The sequence below is a fragment of the Suncus etruscus genome, chromosome 9 (genome assembly GCF_024139225.1).
Source record: "Suncus etruscus isolate mSunEtr1 chromosome 9, mSunEtr1.pri.cur, whole genome shotgun sequence".
Lineage (NCBI taxonomy): Eukaryota > Metazoa > Chordata > Mammalia > Eulipotyphla > Soricidae > Suncus > Suncus etruscus.
In genome coordinates, this window is record NC_064856.1 from 15,910,450 (window position 1) to 15,928,840 (window position 18,391).

Here is an 18,391-nt window from a genome sequence, read left to right on the forward strand (position 1 = left end):
CACCTGGCGGTGCTCAGGGGTTACTCCTGGCTGTCTGCTCAGAAATAGCTCCTGGCAGGCACGGGGGACCATATGGGACACCAGGATTCTAACCAACCACCTTTGGTCCTGGATCGGCTGCTTGCAAGGCAAACACCGCTGTGCTATCTCTCCGGGCCCCCGAGTGGGTTTTATCCCAGGAATGCAAGGTTGGTTCCACATATGCAAATCAAACAACATCATACATCACATCAACAACAAGAAAGACAAAAACCACATGATCATATCAATTGACGCAGAGAAGGCGTTTGATAAAATACAACACCCTTTCATGTTGAAGACACTTAGCAAAATAGGGTTAGAAGGAACCTTCCTCAAGATAGTTACAGCAATCTATGAAAAGCCCACAGCCAACATTATCCTTAATTGTGAAAAACTAGAAGCATTCCCACTAAGGTCAGGAACTAGGCAAGGCTGTACACTCTCTCCACTCTTATTCAATATAATCTTAGAAGTCCTTGCAATAGCAATCAGACAAGAGAAGGGTATCAAAGGGATCCAAATTGGGAAAGAGGAACTCAAACTATCTCTTTTTGCAGATGATATGATGATATACATTGAAAACCCTAAAGAGTCCACAGTAAAACTCCTAGAAACAATTAAGTATTACAGCAAAGTGGCTGGTTACAAAGTCAATACACAAAAGACAGTAGCGTTTCTCTCTCTCTTTTTTTTTTAGTTTTTGGGTCACACCCGGCAGTGCTCAGGGGTTACTCCTGCCTGTCTGCTCAGAAATAGCTCCTGGCAGGCACAGGGGACCATATGGGACACCGGGATTTGAACCAACCACCTTTGGCCCTGGATCGGCTGCTTGCAAGGCAAACACTGCTGTGCTATCTCTCCGGGCCCAGTAGCATTTCTCTATACAAATAGTGAAGCTGAGGAGAGAGATTAAAAATACAATTCCATTTAAAATAGTTTCAAAAAATATCAAGTACCTAGGAATCAACCTTACAAGGGAAGTGAAAGACTTATACCAGGGAAATTTCAAAATACTTCAGAGAGAAATTGAAGAGGATCTAAGGAAATGGAAGAACATCCCATGCTCATGGGTAGGTAGAATCAACATAATCAAAATGACGATCCTACCCAAACTTCTATATAGATTTAATGCAATCCCCATCCAAATCCAGGCATCATTCTTTCAAGACTTAGAACAATCAATCATAAAATTCATCTGGAACCACAAAAGACCCAGGATAGCCAAACAGATACTGAAAAACAAGAAGTAGGGTGGCATTTCTTTACCTAATCTGAAGCTATACTATAAAGCAATAGTGATCAAAACAGCATGGCACTGGAGCAAAAACAGAGCCTCAGACCAGTGGGTTAGAACAGAATTTCCAGACATAAATCCCCAGATATACAGTCAACTAATATTTGACAATAGAGCCAAGAACTTGGAATAGAACAAAGAAAGTCTCTTCAACAAATGGTGTTGATACAACTGGAAAACCATCTGTAAGAAACTGAAAATTGACCCATACCTCACTCCTTATACAAAAATCAACTCAAAATGGATTAAAGACCTTAAAATTAAATCAGAATCTATAAAGTTTATTGAGGGAAAAATAGGTAGAACACTCGAAGACCTATATATTAAAAAAGTCTTCGAAGATGGAACACCAATGGCAAGAATTTTAGCATCAAACATAAACAAATGGGATTACATCAAACTAAGAAGCTTCTTCATGGCAAAGGAAACCCAACTTAAGACAAGAAGACAACTAACTGAATGGGAAAAATTTTTTGCACTCAACACATCAGATAAAGGGCTGATAACCAGAATATACAAAGCACTCAGAAAGCTGAGTCCCCCAAAACCAAATAAAATCATAGAAAAATGGGGAGATGAAATTAATAGACACTTATCCGAGGAAGACCAAAAGATGGCCAATAAGCACATGAAAACATGCTCACCTTCACTCATCATTAGGGAAATCCAAATCAAGACAACAATGAGATACCACCTTACACCAGTAAGGATGGCTCACATCAAAAATAATGGGAACAATTTGTGTTGGCGGGGATGCGGTATGAAAGGCACTCTCATTCACTGATGGTGGGAATGCCCCCTAGTCCAACACCTATGGAAAACAGTCTGGAGAGTGCTCAAGGAACTCAGAATTGAGCTCCCATTTGACCCAGCAATCGCTCTCCTAGGTATCTACCCCCAAGTCGGAAGGACATTCATCCCAAAGTATGTGTGCACCCCACTATTTATCGCAGCACTCAGTATAATAGCCAAGTCTTGGAACCAACCTCGATGTCCAACAACATATGAGTGGATCATTAAGATGTGGTATCTATACACAATGGAATACTACATGCAGTCAGAAATGATACAATCACAGACTTTGCAGCAACGTGGATGGACCTAGAACATATTATGTTAAACTAAGTAAGCCAGAAGACGAAAGATAAACACAGAATGATAGCACTATTCTGAAGTACCTAAAATATATACCAGATATACATCCAATACCCCACGATTAAATAACAGGGTGTAACAGGATAGAAACCTCAAACACAGTAATAATCACCATATACTGGGGAGTATAGCCCAAAAGGTGAGAGAAACAACACAAAGCCTGACTACACATTATATCATAAAGAAACGAGCAACAACAGAAACAGCAGCATAGAGAGAACAGGTATGTAATTATCATTTTACTACAAAGGTCCATAATAATTTACTAGGGATCATATACAGGATTACAGGTAAAGATTATGACGGAACTTACTGAGTCCAATGGAAACACTTCAAAACATTATATTTGAATGCCTTAACCTTACCACATTTAAAATAACCTCTGAGTTTTTCTGTCCATAGGGGTTATCCAGGAACAAAGTGTGAACATCCCATGGTGATACCTCGGTGCTCAGTCACACAAGGCACCATACTCTGCTTTAAGCATGAAAATGGCCAGATAAAACTCTTTAACATATCTCTAGATTATGCCGTCTTTTAGGACCTGAAGCACAGGACCAGCTAGATCACCGAAGCAGCAACCGAGACCTACAGATTTTTACCACAGGGCCCAAGCATTGAACCCTTTCAACCAAACTAACATGCCTTTGCTCTTATAGCCTCTCTTCTCATTACTTTGTATTTTTGTTGTTTTTGGTGTTTGATTGTTGGTTTGTTTTGTCTTTTTTATCCTATTCTCCCTTCTTGTCTCCCTCTTCTTCCACCTTCTCCTCCTCACTATCATCAACTCAATTATCTGAACACCATCCAGGAGCTCGTTTTATTCCTTTACTCCCTCACTCCCATCTCTTGTTACCCCACATTTAACCATTTTTCTGTATTAATGATTTTTGTTTTGGCCAAGGTGGATTACATATCTTTCACAGTAATTTTTTTGGTGGAGTCTGAAGCTTCAGCAGGCAACGCGTCATGGCAAGGTTCCAGGCTGTAGGCTTTTTGGCCAAGATAAGGTGAAGATGCAGCCTCGGCTGCCCCCACAGCCTTTTCTCTCCTTCCTTCCCATCCCCAGGGTTATTCCTGGACACCTGCTCAGGGTCCCAGCAATTGGTTTCCAGTGAGGTGCAATTTAAAAGAGACCCCAGGCTTCCTTGTTCCTGCAAGGGGCTGGGAGGGGTCTGCTGAACTTTCAACTTCCAGCAATTAGGAAGCAAACGCCTCTCGGGGAGTCAGAAGCTTCAGCAGGCAACAAGGGGAGGACATGGCTCCATTCTCTCTTCGCTTGTCCAAATCACAGACCAAAGTGGTTTCTCTAAAACACCCCCCTCCCTCTTGACTATTCTTAAAACATAAAAGGGTCACGTGTATCTCCTTTGTATATCTCAGATGTATTCCCTTAACATCTATATAACGCTTGTCGAATATCCTCATATAGTGACAATTTTGCCTACTGGATATGTTATTTGATTGTTTGATTTTCCCCCTTTGAGATCTGTTTTATAAGCAATACTGGTAGAAGAGTATCTCTGTATAAATTTCATGTATGTACCAAGTTACGGGGAATGTGGTGCTAGGAATTAAACTTGAGGCTTCAGGGCCAGAGTAGTAGTACAGTGGGTAGGGTGCTTGTCTTGCATGTGGCCAACCTGGGTTAAATCTCAGGCATTCTGTATGGTTCCCCGAGCACTATCAAGCATAATTCCTAAGTGAAGTAATCTCTGAGGTGTAACTCAACACCCCTCCAAAGTGAAAAAGTAAACTCGAGGCTTCACATATACAAGACTGGCTATATATGAGCCACTGAAACACACCGCCAGTCTTCTAACAAGTCTTCTCAGATGCTTAAAGTGGAACTTTCATCTCTCTCTCTCTCTCTCTCTCTCTCTCTCTCTCTCTCTCTCTCTCTCTCTCTCTCTCTCTCTCTCTCTCTCTCTCTCTCTCTCGGAAGGGAACTCCCAAGAAGTACTCAGGGTTCTTTTCTGGGACAGACAGTCCAATGTTTGGCCCAGTGATGCAGTGTTATTCTGGTCCAGCCATTATTCTGGGTCACCAGGGCCACAGCCAATATAGTGCAAAGCAGTGGTCATAATTACTCCTGGCAGACTTAATGCCAGGGATTGAACCCATCTAGGCTGTGTGAAAGCAAACACCCTCCCTGCTGTACTATGTCTCTGGCCCAGTAATTGCTTTCTGACTGCCATGTCTTACCTCCTCAGAAGAGATGCTCCAAGAATGCACTCTACATGCTGGAGACCTGAGTTTTATCTCAGACACCACACAGGCCCCTATGCACTGCCAAAATAACCCCAAGCACCAAGCCCAGAGTAGCCCCTGAGCACCACTGGGGATGCCCCAAAAGACAAAAGAGAAGAAAAGGAGTCTCAAACTACAAAACTGTCACTCACAGCAGAAGAAAACTTTTTTTTTTTCCTTTTTGAGCCACACCCTGTGATACTCAGGGGTTACTTCTAAATGATTTCTCCGAAATCATTCCTGGCTTGGGATGCCTGGGATCGAACCAAGGTTTGTCCTTGATCAGCCTCATGCAAGGCAAAAATGCCCTATCGCTAATGCTTTTGCTCCAGCCCTTGAAGAAAACTTTTTTTTTTTTTGGTTTGGGTCACACCCGGCAGCACTCAGAGGTTACTTCTGGCTCCATGCTCAGAAATCGCAGGTTGGGGGACTATATGGGATGCCAGGATTTCAACCACCATCCTTCTGCATGCAAGACAAATGCCTACCCCCATGCTATCTCTTCGGCCCCCTAAAGAAAACTTTTAAGTTGCAGCTTCAAAGCAACAGCTAGCATGACAGTTAAGGAGCACAGGCTCTGCACGAAGAAATTCGGGTTATGGTTTTGCCACTCACTTGCTATGTGACCTTGAGCCAATACTTAACACCCCTGTGCTTCAGTCTCTTCTTCCGTAAAAGACTGCATACTGGGGCCCGGAGAGATAGCACAGCGGCGTTTGCCTTGCAAACAGCCGATCCAGGACCAAAGGTGCTTGGTTCGAATCCCGGTGTCCCATATGGTCCCCCGTGCCTGCCAGGAACTATTTCTGAGCAGACAGCCAGGAGTAACCCCTGAGCACCGCCGGGTGTGGCCCAAAAACCAAAAAAAAAAAAAAAAAAAAAAAAAAAAGACTGCATACTGCCTCAGTGCTGCAGTGAAAGTAAATGGACAAAATACATGGAGAACCTGTCCTCTGTCCTGTCCTCAAATGGTGAACTAGTTAGTCCCCAGTACCTGGTATCTGTTGTGCCGGATTAATGACAATGCTGGGGGTCAGGGAGCAAGTAAAGTAAAAAAGGTAAGGCACTTACCTTGTATGCGTCATCCCCCACCAATTTTTTTTTTAATAAAAGTAGGGGGCCAGAGAGATAGTACCGGGGTTTCGGTTCTTGCTTTGTACTAAGTAGATCCGGCATCAAGATCCCTTGAGCCCTGTCAGGAGTGATCCCTGAGCACAGAGCTAGGAGTAAGCCCTGAACAATGCTTTGTGTGGCCCCCAAACAAATAAATCATAACACTGACCACCCCCAAGCACTGCCTTTTTCAGAGACTGAGGGCTAAGTTCCCTGACAAGTGGCTGCCCCCTCTCCTCTGGGATGGAGCTGGTCACTCCAGGGGTGATAAGCTCAGAGGAAAAAGGGGACCGAGGACTGTGTAAATGTACTCACTCTGCAGCATCCAGCCTCCTGCAGTCTGTCCACCCCGTGTCTGGAGGCAGCAGCTTCAGCTCCACACCTGCCTCCCTGGGGTGCAGGCGCCTCTGCTCCAATGGGCTCCAGGCCCTCCCTCCTGCCTCTCCTGCCTGCCCTGAGGGTGGCAGGCCTTGGCCCTGAGCCCACTCCGGTTCCAGCTGGGAAGTCCTGGTGCGGGTTATCACTATCAAAAACTCAAAACCTAAAAAAACACACAAACAAGACCTTGTCACCACTGCGGCCCCCAGCTTTGCACCCGGCACCATGAGCTAGCTTGGACTGAGATGTTGAACCACCCCATGAGGCCTGAAGCCAGCCCTGACCTCTCCCCTAGGTGTGCAAATTCTACAGAAAACATTTGGGGGTTCCCACCTATCACCCCATGTGGCAGGGGAGGCTCAGATCAAGGTTGCCTGAAGGACCATTTTGCTCCCTTGATGGGGCGACTAGTCTCCTTGGAGGTCTATCATGCCTTTAGGTTTCTGTCCTCTGTCCTTGCTAGGGGGTTTTCTCAGTGAGCTCTCAGAAGGGTCTTCAGAGACCCCAAAACTGTGGTTTTTATCCAGGGCAGGCTCCCCCAGAAAATATGCCTACCAGGGGCCGGAGAGATGGCATGGAGGTAAGGCGTTTGCCTTGTATGCAGAAGGTCGGTGGTTCGAATCCCAGCATCCCATATGGTCCCCCTAGTCTGCTAGAAGCGATTTCTGAGCACAGAGCCAGGAGTAACCCCTGAGCACTGCCGGGTGTGACCCAAAAACCAAAACCAAAAACAAAAACAAAACATGCCTACCAAGGGGGTCTCCTAGCTTCTGTTTTGGGGGGCACCCACTATCTCGGAGAGCACACTTCATTTTCACAGCTGTCAAAGCCCTCTCCTGCTGGAACTGTGTAGAAGGAACTCAGGGCTCTCTCTGGGCTCAGACCCTGCAGGAGCTGTCAGAAGCCTCTTATTGTGGGAAAACAGGCCAGTGAAGGGCCCTGTTGTCACCTCAAACAAGGCTGTTGCAGAGTGTGTGTGCACTGTAAACGGCTCAGCCTGGCCCACCCTGCTCAATGCCAAGTGAAGCAGAAATGAACAGTCTCAAAGACCCTGCTCCACTGCAAAATAAATATTGTATAAGTCACTGAAATGGCGGGGGTATAGCAGGGGGAGGGTATGTCAAACCAGGACTTAGGCATATAAGGCCAAGTCCCTCTTCCCTATTTTCCAGCTAACTCTCTGACTCACCCAGGGTAACTTCTTCCTAATCATCATTCTTCCAGCCTCTGCAGGAGAGATTACTCTGAGCCTACACTCTGCAAGCAGGAGGCCTGAGTCCATCCCTGCCCAGGAGGCCTGGGCTTCCTTAGGGTCCAGCAGCTAGGTTCCCAAGGTGAGTGGAAGGGCAGAGCTGTGGGGCCTTCGAAGACCTGAGGGGTATGTGAACCACCTCTCCCCAATCATATGATGGGGCCCAACCAGTGAGATGTGCCTGTTGCCTCATTCTTTGTCCTTTGTGGAAATGTGGGAAGATGAGAATGAGACCTGATAGGAATAGTGGCAAAATAGGTCCCTAAAAAGTTTTCACTTGGGGGTTGGGGCTGGAGACATAGCTCAAAGTGGAAGCCCAGGTTCTATTTCCTGCATTGCATGACTGCATGAGTCCCCTTTGCTGCAGGGTTTGTCCCCCCCCAAACACACACACACACACACACACACACACACACACACACACACACACACACACACACACACACACACTCCACACCCCCCTCCTCAGGATTAAAGTATTCACAATAGGATTCTGTGCCACCATGCCTAATATCTCAGCTCCCCTTCTTCCTCCCACACCTCTCTCAGAGCCACTAAATCAGTGCTGGGAAGTAATTTAAATATGCAGTGAGGAGGGGCAAGGTTGATTGTCCCACAGAAAAGCCACTCAATGATAATTTCTCAGTGTTAAAAGAGTTTTGCAGAAGGTTTCAAAATGCAGGATCAAGAGGTAGTGCAGAGTGAAGGCCTTGCATGCAGCCAACTGCAGTTTGATCCTTGGCAGTACATGTGAACATCCAAGCAACTCCAATCATCTGAACATAGCCAGAAGTAATTCCTAAGCACTTCAGGCTGTCATACAGCCCTACCTTCCCAAAGAGTTTGCTTTGTATTTGGCTGATTCTAGTTGGAACCTAGCACCACCGTAGAGTGACTCCCAAACATAGAACCAGAAGTAGACCTCAAGCACCACCTGGTATGGTCCAAACTCCTCCTACAAAAGAAAGTTTATAAATGTAAGGAGTAATTCTTCTGATAATCTATTCAGTAAAAAGGCAAGATATGTGGGCCAAACCAATAAAGCAGGTAAGGCGTCTACTTTGTACCTGCCTAATCAGGATTCAATCCCTGACTACCCATATGGTCCTCTGAGCCTGCCAGAAATGATCCCTGAGTGCAGAGCCAGGAGTAACTCCTGAACACCACCAAATGTGCCCTCCCCCCAAAAAAAGATAGAGATGCCTGGGGACATGACTTGGTGGTAGTTTTGGAGGCATAAGGTTGATAGTTCAATATTTGGCATCACCCCATATCTTCAAGTGTCCTAACAGACACTTCTATGATGCCTGGCTACACACACAAAAAAGTGTGTGGCATATACTCACACACTCCCTGTCCCCATCAACCCCAGCACTGAAACTAAAGACCTGCTAGCCCCCATGGCCAGGAGCACAACTGCTCGAGTCCCAGCAACAGCGAAAGGAAGGGAGGGGATGAAGTGATAGTACAGCAGGTAGGGTATTTGCCTTGCATGCCACCATCCTGGTTCAATCCCTGGCATCCCATATGGTCCCTTGAGCCTGCCAAGAGTGATTCCTGATGTGGAGCCAGGTGTGGTCCAAAAACAAAAGGGGAAGGAAATGAGAAAAGAGAGGGGCCCCACCAGAAGCAGGTCTTGGTGCCTACTGCCCACCTCAGCTCCATCTTGTCTTTCTCCTCCCAGCATCCATCTTAGAGCTACACTGACCTTTTCACTGCTTGAATGTTTGCCAAGCTTGTTCCTCCTTCAGGGCTATTGACCTGGCTCTTTCCTCAGTCTGGAATTCTTATTCTCAGGCCTTCGATAATAACTTAACCTATCATCATTTTAGAGAAGTCTCTGTGACTAATATTAAAACGAGTTCCCCTACCAGGTCCACTAATTCTTCCTCAGCAAGTGTTTGGCTTCTTTTGTGATTTGTATATAAAAAAAAAAAAAAAAAAAAAAAGAAACGTTAGGGCTGGGCGGTGGCGCTAAAGGTAAGGTGCCTGCCTTCCCTGCGCTAGCCTTGGACGGACCGCGGTTCGATCCCCCGGTGTCCCATATGGTCCCCCAAGCCAGGAGAAACTTCTGAGCGCATAGCCAGGAGTAACCCCTGAGCGTTACCGGGTGTGGCCCAAAAACCAAAAAAAAAAAAAAATAAAAATAAAAAGTGCCTTGGGCCCAGAGAGATAGCACAGTGGCGTTTGCCTTGCAAGCAGCCGAACCAGGACCAAAGGTGGTTGGTTCGAATCCCAGTGTCCCGTATGGTCCCACTTGCCTGCCAGGAGCTATTTCTGAGCAGACCGCCAGGAGTAACCCCTGAGCATCACAGGGTGTGGCCCAAAAACCAAAAAAAAAAGTGCCTTCGGGGCCGGAGAGATAATATGGAGGTAAGGCATTTGCTTTGCGTGCAGAAGGTCGGTGATTGGAATCCCGGCATCCCATATGGTCCACACACACACCCCCCAGCCTGCCAGGAGTGATTTCTGAGCATAGAGCCAGGAGTAACCCCTGAGCGATGCTGGGTGTGACCCAAAAACAAAACAAAACAAAACAACAAAAAAAGTACCTTGGCCTTTTTCTGAAAGAAAAAGTGTTTCAAAATTTAGACTATCGGGCCCGGAGAGATAGTACAGCTGCGTTTGCCTTGCAAGCAGCCGCTCCAGGACCAAAGGTGGTTGGTTCGAATCCCGGTGTCCCATATGGTCCCCCGTGCCTGCCAGGAGCTATTTCTGAGCAGACAGCCAGGAGTAACCCCTGAGCACTGCCGGGTGTGGCCCAAAAACCAAAAAAAAAAAAAAAAAATTTAGACTATCTAGTTTTCATCATGTTGGTTAATTTAAGAGCTTGAATAGAAAGGGGCCAGAGAGAGAGAGAGAGAGACAGAGAGACAGAGAGACAGAGAGACAGAGACAGACAGACAGACAGACAGACAAAAAGAGACAGGAATGGGTAAGGTGCTTGCTTTGCATTAGGCTGACTCAGGTTCTATCCCCAGCACCCCAGATGGTCCCCTGAGCACCACCAAAAGTGTTTCTTTAGGACGAAGTCAAGAGTGACCTTTGCCCCCCCCAAAAAAAACCAAACAATAACAAGTGATTGAGGGAAGAAATAAAATTTTTTTCACTAGATAATCAGCATCTTCATTTCTTACTATCAGATTCTTACAATCATTGAATGCTTTTTGTATTGTTTTGTTTTGTTTTTTGGGTCACACCCGGCAGTGCTCAGGAATTACTCCTGGCTCCATGCTCAGAAATCGCTCCTGTGGCAAGCACGGGGGATTATATGGGATGCCGGTATTTGAACAGATAACCTTCTGCATGAAAGGCAAACACTTTACCTCCATGCTATCTCTCTGGGCCCCCCCTTTTTTTGCTTGTTTTCCTTGTTTGTTTTGGGGCATACTCTGCAGCACTCAGGGGTTACTCTTGCCCTGTGCTCAGAAATCACTCCTGGAGGGCTTAGAGGATCATGTAGAATGCCGAGGATTGAACCTGGGTTGACCGTGTGTGCAAGGCAAATGCTGTACCCACTGTGCTCTTGCTCTGCCCCATGAATGCTTCATAATACCAGTGCTGGACACTGCTGAATAGATTAACACCACAGGTCCTAGAATTGAGTTAGGGAGTGTTCCCAAAAAGTGCATTTTTATTGTTTGTTTTTGGGTCACACCTGGCGATCCTCAAGGGTTCTCCTGGCTCTGCACTCTTGGCAGTGCTCAGGGAACCATATGGAATGCAGGGTCAAGGCAAGTGCCCTACTTGCTCTACTATTGCTCCAGCCCCTGACTTCAAATTCATTCCAATCCTACAGCCAATTCCCCAGCTCTGGGACAGTGGGTGGGCATTCTATTTATCCACTGCTGTGGAACAAACTACCTGACCAGTTAATGGCTTTAAGCAATCTCTATTTTGCAGTGGAGCAGGGTCTGTGGCACCATTAATTTCTACTCCACTTGACATCTGCTGTTGTGGCCAAATCTTCTGAAGGCTCAGTCTCTCAGAGGTCAGGCTTTTTGTGGGCACCAGAGCTGGAGGCATTGTGGGAGCACCATCACATGGTCTGCTATTTTGCCTACACTTTCGGAACCTCTGCGTGGTAGTTGGGTTCCCAGGGTGAGGGGAGGGGAGGTTGGGCATAGCTGTAGGGCCTTTCATGAGCTCTGATGGAAGTCACATGGTTATTCATGTTGAGACAGACACAGCACTCTACTCAGGTTTAAGGGGAGAGAACAGAGACCCTAATATTCAATGGGTGGGAAGAGGGTCAGGTCCACACAAGGCTGAAAACTACAGATATCTAGAGATCTCTTTGGAAAACCGGGTCAGCCACAAGAAGAGATGTTGCTGACCTTCCTGGCTTTCACAACTGAGGATGTGCTGAGTGTGAATGGAGGACAGGAAATCAGCCTTGCTGGTCCTGCCTACAAGTAACCCAGCAGGCAGCCTGCTTAAAGATATTTATTTGGGGGCTGGAGAGATAGCACAGCAGTAAGGCGTTTGCCTTAGACGCAGAAGACGGTGGTTCGAATTCCGGCATCCCATATGGTCCTCCGAGCCTGCCAGGAGCGATTTCTGAGCATGGAGCCAGGAGTGATAGCTGAGCACTGCTGGGTGTGACCCAAAAACCAAAACCAAAACCAAACCAAAGAAAGATATTTATTTGGGGGGCCTGAGAGATAGCAAGGATGGTGGTTCGAATTCTGCCAGGAGCGATTTCTGAGTGTAGAGCCAGGAGTAATCCCCGAGTGCTGCTGGGTGTGACCCCCCCCAAACAAACAAGCAAAAAAAAAGATATTTATTTGGACTGGAGCGAGAGTACAGTGTGTAGGGTGCTTGCCTTGCACACAGCTGATCTGGGTTTGATCCCCAGCACCTGATATTGGTACCCTAAGCATCGCCAGGAATAATTCCCGAGTGCAGACCCAGGAATAATCCCTGAACACTGTTGGGTATGTTCTTTTGGGTGCAAAATAATAACAAGACTAATCTGTAATGTTATGTATAGATATCATATGTACACATACACACACATATATGTATATATATGCATGTCAGAGGTCACTCTTGGCTCCATGCTCATTCCTGGCAGTGCTTGGGGGCCTATGTGGTGCTGGGGAGAAAAGTCAAGTCAGGTCACTAGCAGGCCAAGCAGATGACCTAGATCTCTGTGCTATCTATCTGCCCCAATTTATTATCATTTATTTATTGTTATACCAGCCGTCCATTCTGTCTTTCCGTGACAGACTAGAGCCAGCCTATAGGGATGGGGAAGCACCCTGCCACCTGCCTCTATCAGACCACATCAGGGGGCCCTTGGGGCAGGAGCAAAGCCTTGGGCCCACATCACCACTGCAGGGCCTGAAGCAAGCCATGCCATGCCATGCCCACCTTGCTTGTTTTTTTTTTTTTTTTTTTTGGCCACACCAGTTGACGCTCAGGGATTACTCCTGGTTATGTGCTCAGAAGTCGCTCCTGGCTTGGGGGACCATATGGGACGCCAGGGGATCAAACCGTGGTTCGTCCTAGGCTAGCGCTGGCAAGGCAGACACCTTACCTCTAGCGCCACCGCGTCGGCCCCCCCCCCCCCACCTTGCTTGTTATTTCGATGTTGTGTCCAGGACCTGTCTAGCACCAGCCAACCTGGCTTCCACCCCCAGGCACTGGTCATGGTCCGCAGCACCGCCAGAGGGCTCTTCTGAGCACAAATTCAGGAGTGGCCCTTGACTCCCGCTACACCCAATGCCACCTCCCACATTTTGGGGCCCGTTTCCTCATCTACTTTGTGCTCCGGTGACAAGCCCACCTCGGTGTTGCTCAATGTCCTCCGGCTGCCTGGTCTGGGATCAGGAGTGGGTGGGGAAAACCCCCTCCAAGGGTTTGCTGAGAAACTGGCTGAGGGAGTCTGGGGGTACGCTGGGAGGGTGGAGAGAGCACCCGGTCTCAAAGACAGAGGAAGAAGACCTTGTGTCTAGAGGAGAGGAGAGTGGGGACGGACTAGTGTAGTGCCAGCTGTGTGACAATGTCTAGAAGAAGCCAAGGAAGAACGTTAGGGAGGAGAAATGAGAAAACGGGGCGGGAGGAGGCAAAGAAAGACCCCGAAAACAGAGCGGGCGCAGGGGACGGGGGATGGAGAGCGGGTGGAAGAAGGGGCTACCAAGGGTGAGCTCTGCCCTGGCTCCCCTCCCCAGGGCGGCAGGAGATGCCACCGTGAGCGCGAGGCCGGGTAGGACCCCCCCTCTGCCCGGCCGGGCTCGGGCTCGGGGGGCTGCGAACTGCGCGCGGAGTGGGCGGAGGGAGAGGCGGGGAAGGAAGGTGTGACAGACAGACACTCGCGGGATCAACCTCGCGGGCGGCCCGGGGCAGCGCGCGGAGGGGACGCCACGCACCGGGGACATCCCGCGTGGGGAGGGGGCCGGGGCCGACACGGACTGACAGGTCACGCGGGGGTCGCCTGCGAGCTCGGAGAGGACTGAGGTGGCGGGGTGAGGGCGCGCGCGTGTTTGGTGGGTGCTGGGCAGAGCCGGGCACGCCCCCCACGCGGCTCCTCGGGGTGTCGGTGGCCTCTTCTCGCCTCTCCTCTCCTCTCCTCTCCTTTCGGTGCGGGCGGGCGGGTGCGGGACAGCCGAGGACGCAGCCGGGAGGGAGGGAGGGGGGTCGGGGTGCCACTGCTCCCCGTGCGTACATGGGGTGACCGCCGCGCCCGGGCTCGCCTGCCGCCCCCTGGGTCCCCGCGGCCCGAGCGCGCGCGTGTGCCTGTGGATGGAGGCGGGCGGCGGCTCGGAGCCGGGGTCCGCGGGGCCCCCGCCGGGCAGCCCCCCGAGTCGCCGGCGCGCGCACGGCTCCGGGGGCCGCGGAGGGGGCCCCGGGGCGACCCCGCCGGCGGGCCGGGGCGCGGGCCTCGAGGGGCTGCCGGCGCCCGCGCGGCCCCGCGGCCCGCTCTCCGCCCGCGCGCCGCCCGGCCACTCGCGCCGCGTCCGCCTTTTGTTCGCCGAGCCGCGCGCCCCCGAGCCGCGGCGGCGGGGCGGGGAGCTGGCGGGGCTGCGCGGGGGGCGGGCCGGGGCCGGGGCCGGGGCCGGGTCGAGCGTGCGGCGGGGGCGCGGCGAGGCGGCGGCGGCGGCGGGGCCGGGGGCGGGCGGCGGGCGGAGCCGCAGCCGCAGCCGGGGGGCCTGGCGGCGGTCGGGGCGCACGCTGCGGGCGCAGAGCGCGGGGGAGGCCGGGCGGCGCGGCTCGGGGTCCGAGCGCAGCCCCGAGGCCGAAGCGACGCGGGAGGAGCCGCGGCGGCGGGACCGGGCCCCGGGCCATGCCCGCCGCCGCCCGCTGAGGCCGAGGGCCGCGGCGATGGAGACGCCGGCGGGGATGGAGCCGCCGAGCCCCGCGCCCGCGCCCGCGCCCGAGAGGAAGAAGAGCCACCGCGCGCCGTCGCCCGCCCGGCCCAAGGACGTGGCCGGCTGGTCGCTCGCCCGGAGCCGCCGCGGCCCGGGCCCGGCCGCCGCGGCCGCCGCCGCCGCCTCCTGCGGCGCCGCGTCCTCCTCGGCGCGGCCGGACAAGAAGGGGCGCGCGGCGGCGCCGGGGCTGCGGGGCGCCGGGGCGCGGGTGGCCGGCGTCCGCGCGGGGGTCCGCGCCAAGGGCCGCCCGCGCCCGGGCCCCGGGCCGCGCCCGCCGCCGCCGCCGCCCAGCCTCACGGACAGCGGCTCCGAGGTGTCGGACTGCGCGTCGGAGGAGGCGCGGCTGCTGGGCCCGGAGCCGGCGCCGGGCAGCGACGCCGAGGCGGCCGCGGGGTCCGGGTCCGGGTCCGGGTCCGCCCGGCCCGGGCCGCCGCCGCCGCCGCCCGCCGCTCAGCCCCCGCGGCCGCCCGCCTCGCCCGACGAGCCCTCGGGGGCCGCGTCGTCGGCCGGCAGCAGCCGCCTGCCGCTCAGCGCCTCGCTGGCCTTCTCCGACCTCACCGAGGAGCTCCTGGACTGCGGGCCCGGCGGCTTGGTGCGGGAGCTGGAGGAGCTGCGCTCCGAGAACGACTATCTCAAGGTGGGGGCGCCCGGGGTGGGTGGACGTGGGGGCTGGGGGGGACCCTCCCGACCCTCCCTGGTGGCTCCCCTGGATGAAGGGAGTCTGATTCCGAGGGAGGCGCTGGCGGAGGAGACTGACTGACTGCTTTTCGGGGTGCCGGACTTGGAATGCTGTATGTGGGGGGGGGCTCAGAGTGAGGGACCAGGATCCCCCGAGGTGTACACAGACACAGACAGACAGACAGACAGACAGACGGACAGACACACACACACACAAACACACACACACGCACACACGCATCCATCCCGGCCCAGGAGAGGCGGGGATACCCGTCCCAGCCTTTCCCTCCCCCCGGGAGTTCCCCAACGGGCCTGTCCCCGCCTGCCTTGCCCTGCTGGGAGGCTCCCCTTTTGAAAGCAGGACGTACATCTGGGAACATCCCCCTTGGCTGCCGCCCCACTTCCGCTGCCTCTAACGGTCTCACCGCCTGGGAGGATGTCGCCGAGATGCGTTCTGAAGCGCATCCTAATCCCATAGACCCGGGCGGGACTCGGGCTGTAAGGGATGCTTCTGCCCCCACTGCTACCCCCAGTATGCCATTCCCTGGGGGAAGGGGACATTCGTCTTCCTCCTCTGAGTGGGCATGAGCACGTGGAGGGTGCGAGCCAGGCCCAGTCTGCGGCTGACGGTTCAGCTGTGGCAAGAGCTGGAAGCTCCCCAGGCTGGGCCAGAGGCTTGCAAAGAGGCCGGGATGTTCCCTCCTCCCTCTTCTTGCCCCGCTTGGCCAGCCACACCACGCAGCTGGTCCCAGGCAAGCGCCACCAAATCAGCAGTTCTCAGCTGAGCAGCAAGGAGGCTTGCAGTCTTGCAGCCTTGTAAGCAGCTTCTCTGGCTCAAGAGGTTTCCCTCTCACCTGAGGTTAGGGGCTCACTCAAGCTTACCTCCTTATTCTCCCCAGAATCTGCCCTCCAGCCAGTTTCATTAAATGCTCATGGCACACATCTGATTTGGTTTGAGTCAGGATCATCTACCCCTCTAAGCAAAATCAAACCTCAGGGGTAGGAGCGATAGTATAGCAAGGAGGGCGCTGGCCTTTGCATACAGCTAATCCAGGTTTGATTCCAGCACCAAAGGTAGTCCCCCCCAAGCTCAGTAGTGATCCCTGAGCAGAGAGCTGGGAGAACCCCCAGAGCTGGACGTGCAGCCCCTCCAAATCTCAAAACATATAAATCATGTGATTTGGGTCAGTCAGGTTGCTTAATGTCTCAAGTCCTTGGCTTCCTTATAAAAAGGGGCATCACTCATCGTCCATCTTGAGGGTCAGTAAAAGAATGCTGCTAATATGTGACACAGATGAAGGGAGTTGCCATCACTGCCATTACATCTCATGGCGTCTTTCATGTTCTCTGAAGATTCTGTGAAGTAGAACAGTACCTTCTCTGCTGGAACCTCATTGTTCTTTTCTCCTGGCCCCCCACTTACTCTTTAAAAACTAGGTGTTGGACCATACCTGTTGTGCTCAGGGGCTATCCCTGATTCTGTGCTCAGAAGTGACCCCTGGCTGTGCTTCGGAGACCTTATGCAGGTCTTTCCACTGAACAGGGATCTACTGTTTGCTAGACATGTGCCATAACCCCAGTATTATCTCTGACTTCCACTCATTGGCTCCTGAATGCCCACTGAGTTCCAGACACTAGCTGGCATTCAGCAGGAGTTGCACAATAAATGCCAGCGTGGGTTCCATTGAGCTGGAGCAGAACACTGCTCACAGCACGGGAACGAGGATGCCGGGGAGGCCAGTACTGAAGGATAAGATGGAGTGAGCTCAAAGAGGAGCTGGAGAAAGAACATTCCAGGCTAGGGCATGTTAGAAAAAGCCTGTCCATTTGCAGGAACAGCATGGAGACTGGAAGCTCCAGGGGGGTGGCAGGGGGGGGGGGGAAGGTGACAGGGTCTGGTTGCCAGATTCTCATTTGGGGACAGTAGGCACGTGGGCCTGTCTTCGAACCCCTCTAGCTAGAGCTTTGTTTACACCAGCTGCCAGCCTCCGAGGCGGGTGGAGGTCTCCAGGCTCTGGATGTGGCTGGAACGTGGCAGTTGGCTGTGCCAACAGGGTGTTGTTTTGCTCGCTCTGCAGAGGGGGAAGCTGGCCAAGCCAGGAGGGACTCGCTTGCTGGTCCCCGAGCTGGGTCTCTTGAGTGAGTCGCACCATTGATGTGTTTCCTGCCCCCCTACCCCCACCACCTTGCTTCTTGGATGCGAAAGCTGAAGTTAATTTCTGATTCCCAGCGTGTCCTGCTCTGTGGGCTGAGGGGACAGCTCCTAAGTCCGCATGTGGGGGAGGCCTGCTTGGGATGCACCTCTGGGCTGAAGGGGCACTGGGCAAGGCCATCTTCAGGGCACAAGGTCTGCTCTTTGCCCAGCTGTGGGGAGAGTGAAAAGGGTGGCCTAGAGGATGCACTCTCTGGGAGGGAGGAATGGCTGTCACTAGTGTTACTCAGCTCTGCGGGGGGGGGGGGGGGGAACGACTCTGAGCTGGCAGTGAACAGATGTGGTCATTGCTCAGGGAGTATTCAGGGGAGTTTGTGCTTGAACCAGGGGTCCTTTTAGGCTAAAGGGGGCCTTGAAGATTATTAAATAAACATTTTGAAGGGTCACACCCTGGAGCTACTCCTGGCTCTGTGCTCAGGAGTTATATTCTTGTTGAGCTCAGGATTTGGTGCAGGGATTGAACCAGGGTTGACCCCAGGCAAGACAAATGCTTAATACCTGCACTAGTTTTGGCTCTGAGGGTTATGTTAGCTGTGAATGTTCCAGGGTTCAAAGCTGCACTTCTCATTGCAGAATGGCACACTGGCCGCTTTTGACCTGCCTAGGGCTGTGAGATTTTTATCTCTCAGCACCCCTGTTACCAGGTAATGGGGTTGGTGAGGACT

At 52.2% G+C, this 18,391-nt stretch overlaps 2 protein-coding genes across 2 annotated transcripts in view; one reads left to right on the plus strand and one right to left on the minus strand.

Moving 5' to 3' along the window:
• Nucleotides 1–13,312, minus strand: part of TLDC2 (TBC/LysM-associated domain containing 2) — a 30,022-nt gene extending 16,710 nt beyond the window's left edge. The window contains exons 1-2 of the mRNA XM_049779379.1: nt 13,255–13,312; nt 6,149–6,374 (exon numbers count right to left, since the gene is read on the minus strand). The gene's annotated coding sequence lies outside the window, so the exon portion shown is untranslated. The remainder of the gene's footprint in view (nt 1–6,148; nt 6,375–13,254) is intronic.
• A 2,033-nt stretch (nt 13,313–15,345) lies between these two features.
• Nucleotides 15,346–18,391, plus strand: part of SOGA1 (suppressor of glucose, autophagy associated 1) — a 78,083-nt gene continuing 75,037 nt past the window's right edge. Inside the window, exon 1 of the mRNA XM_049779111.1 lies at nt 15,346–15,473. The gene's annotated coding sequence lies outside the window, so the exon portion shown is untranslated. The remainder of the gene's footprint in view (nt 15,474–18,391) is intronic.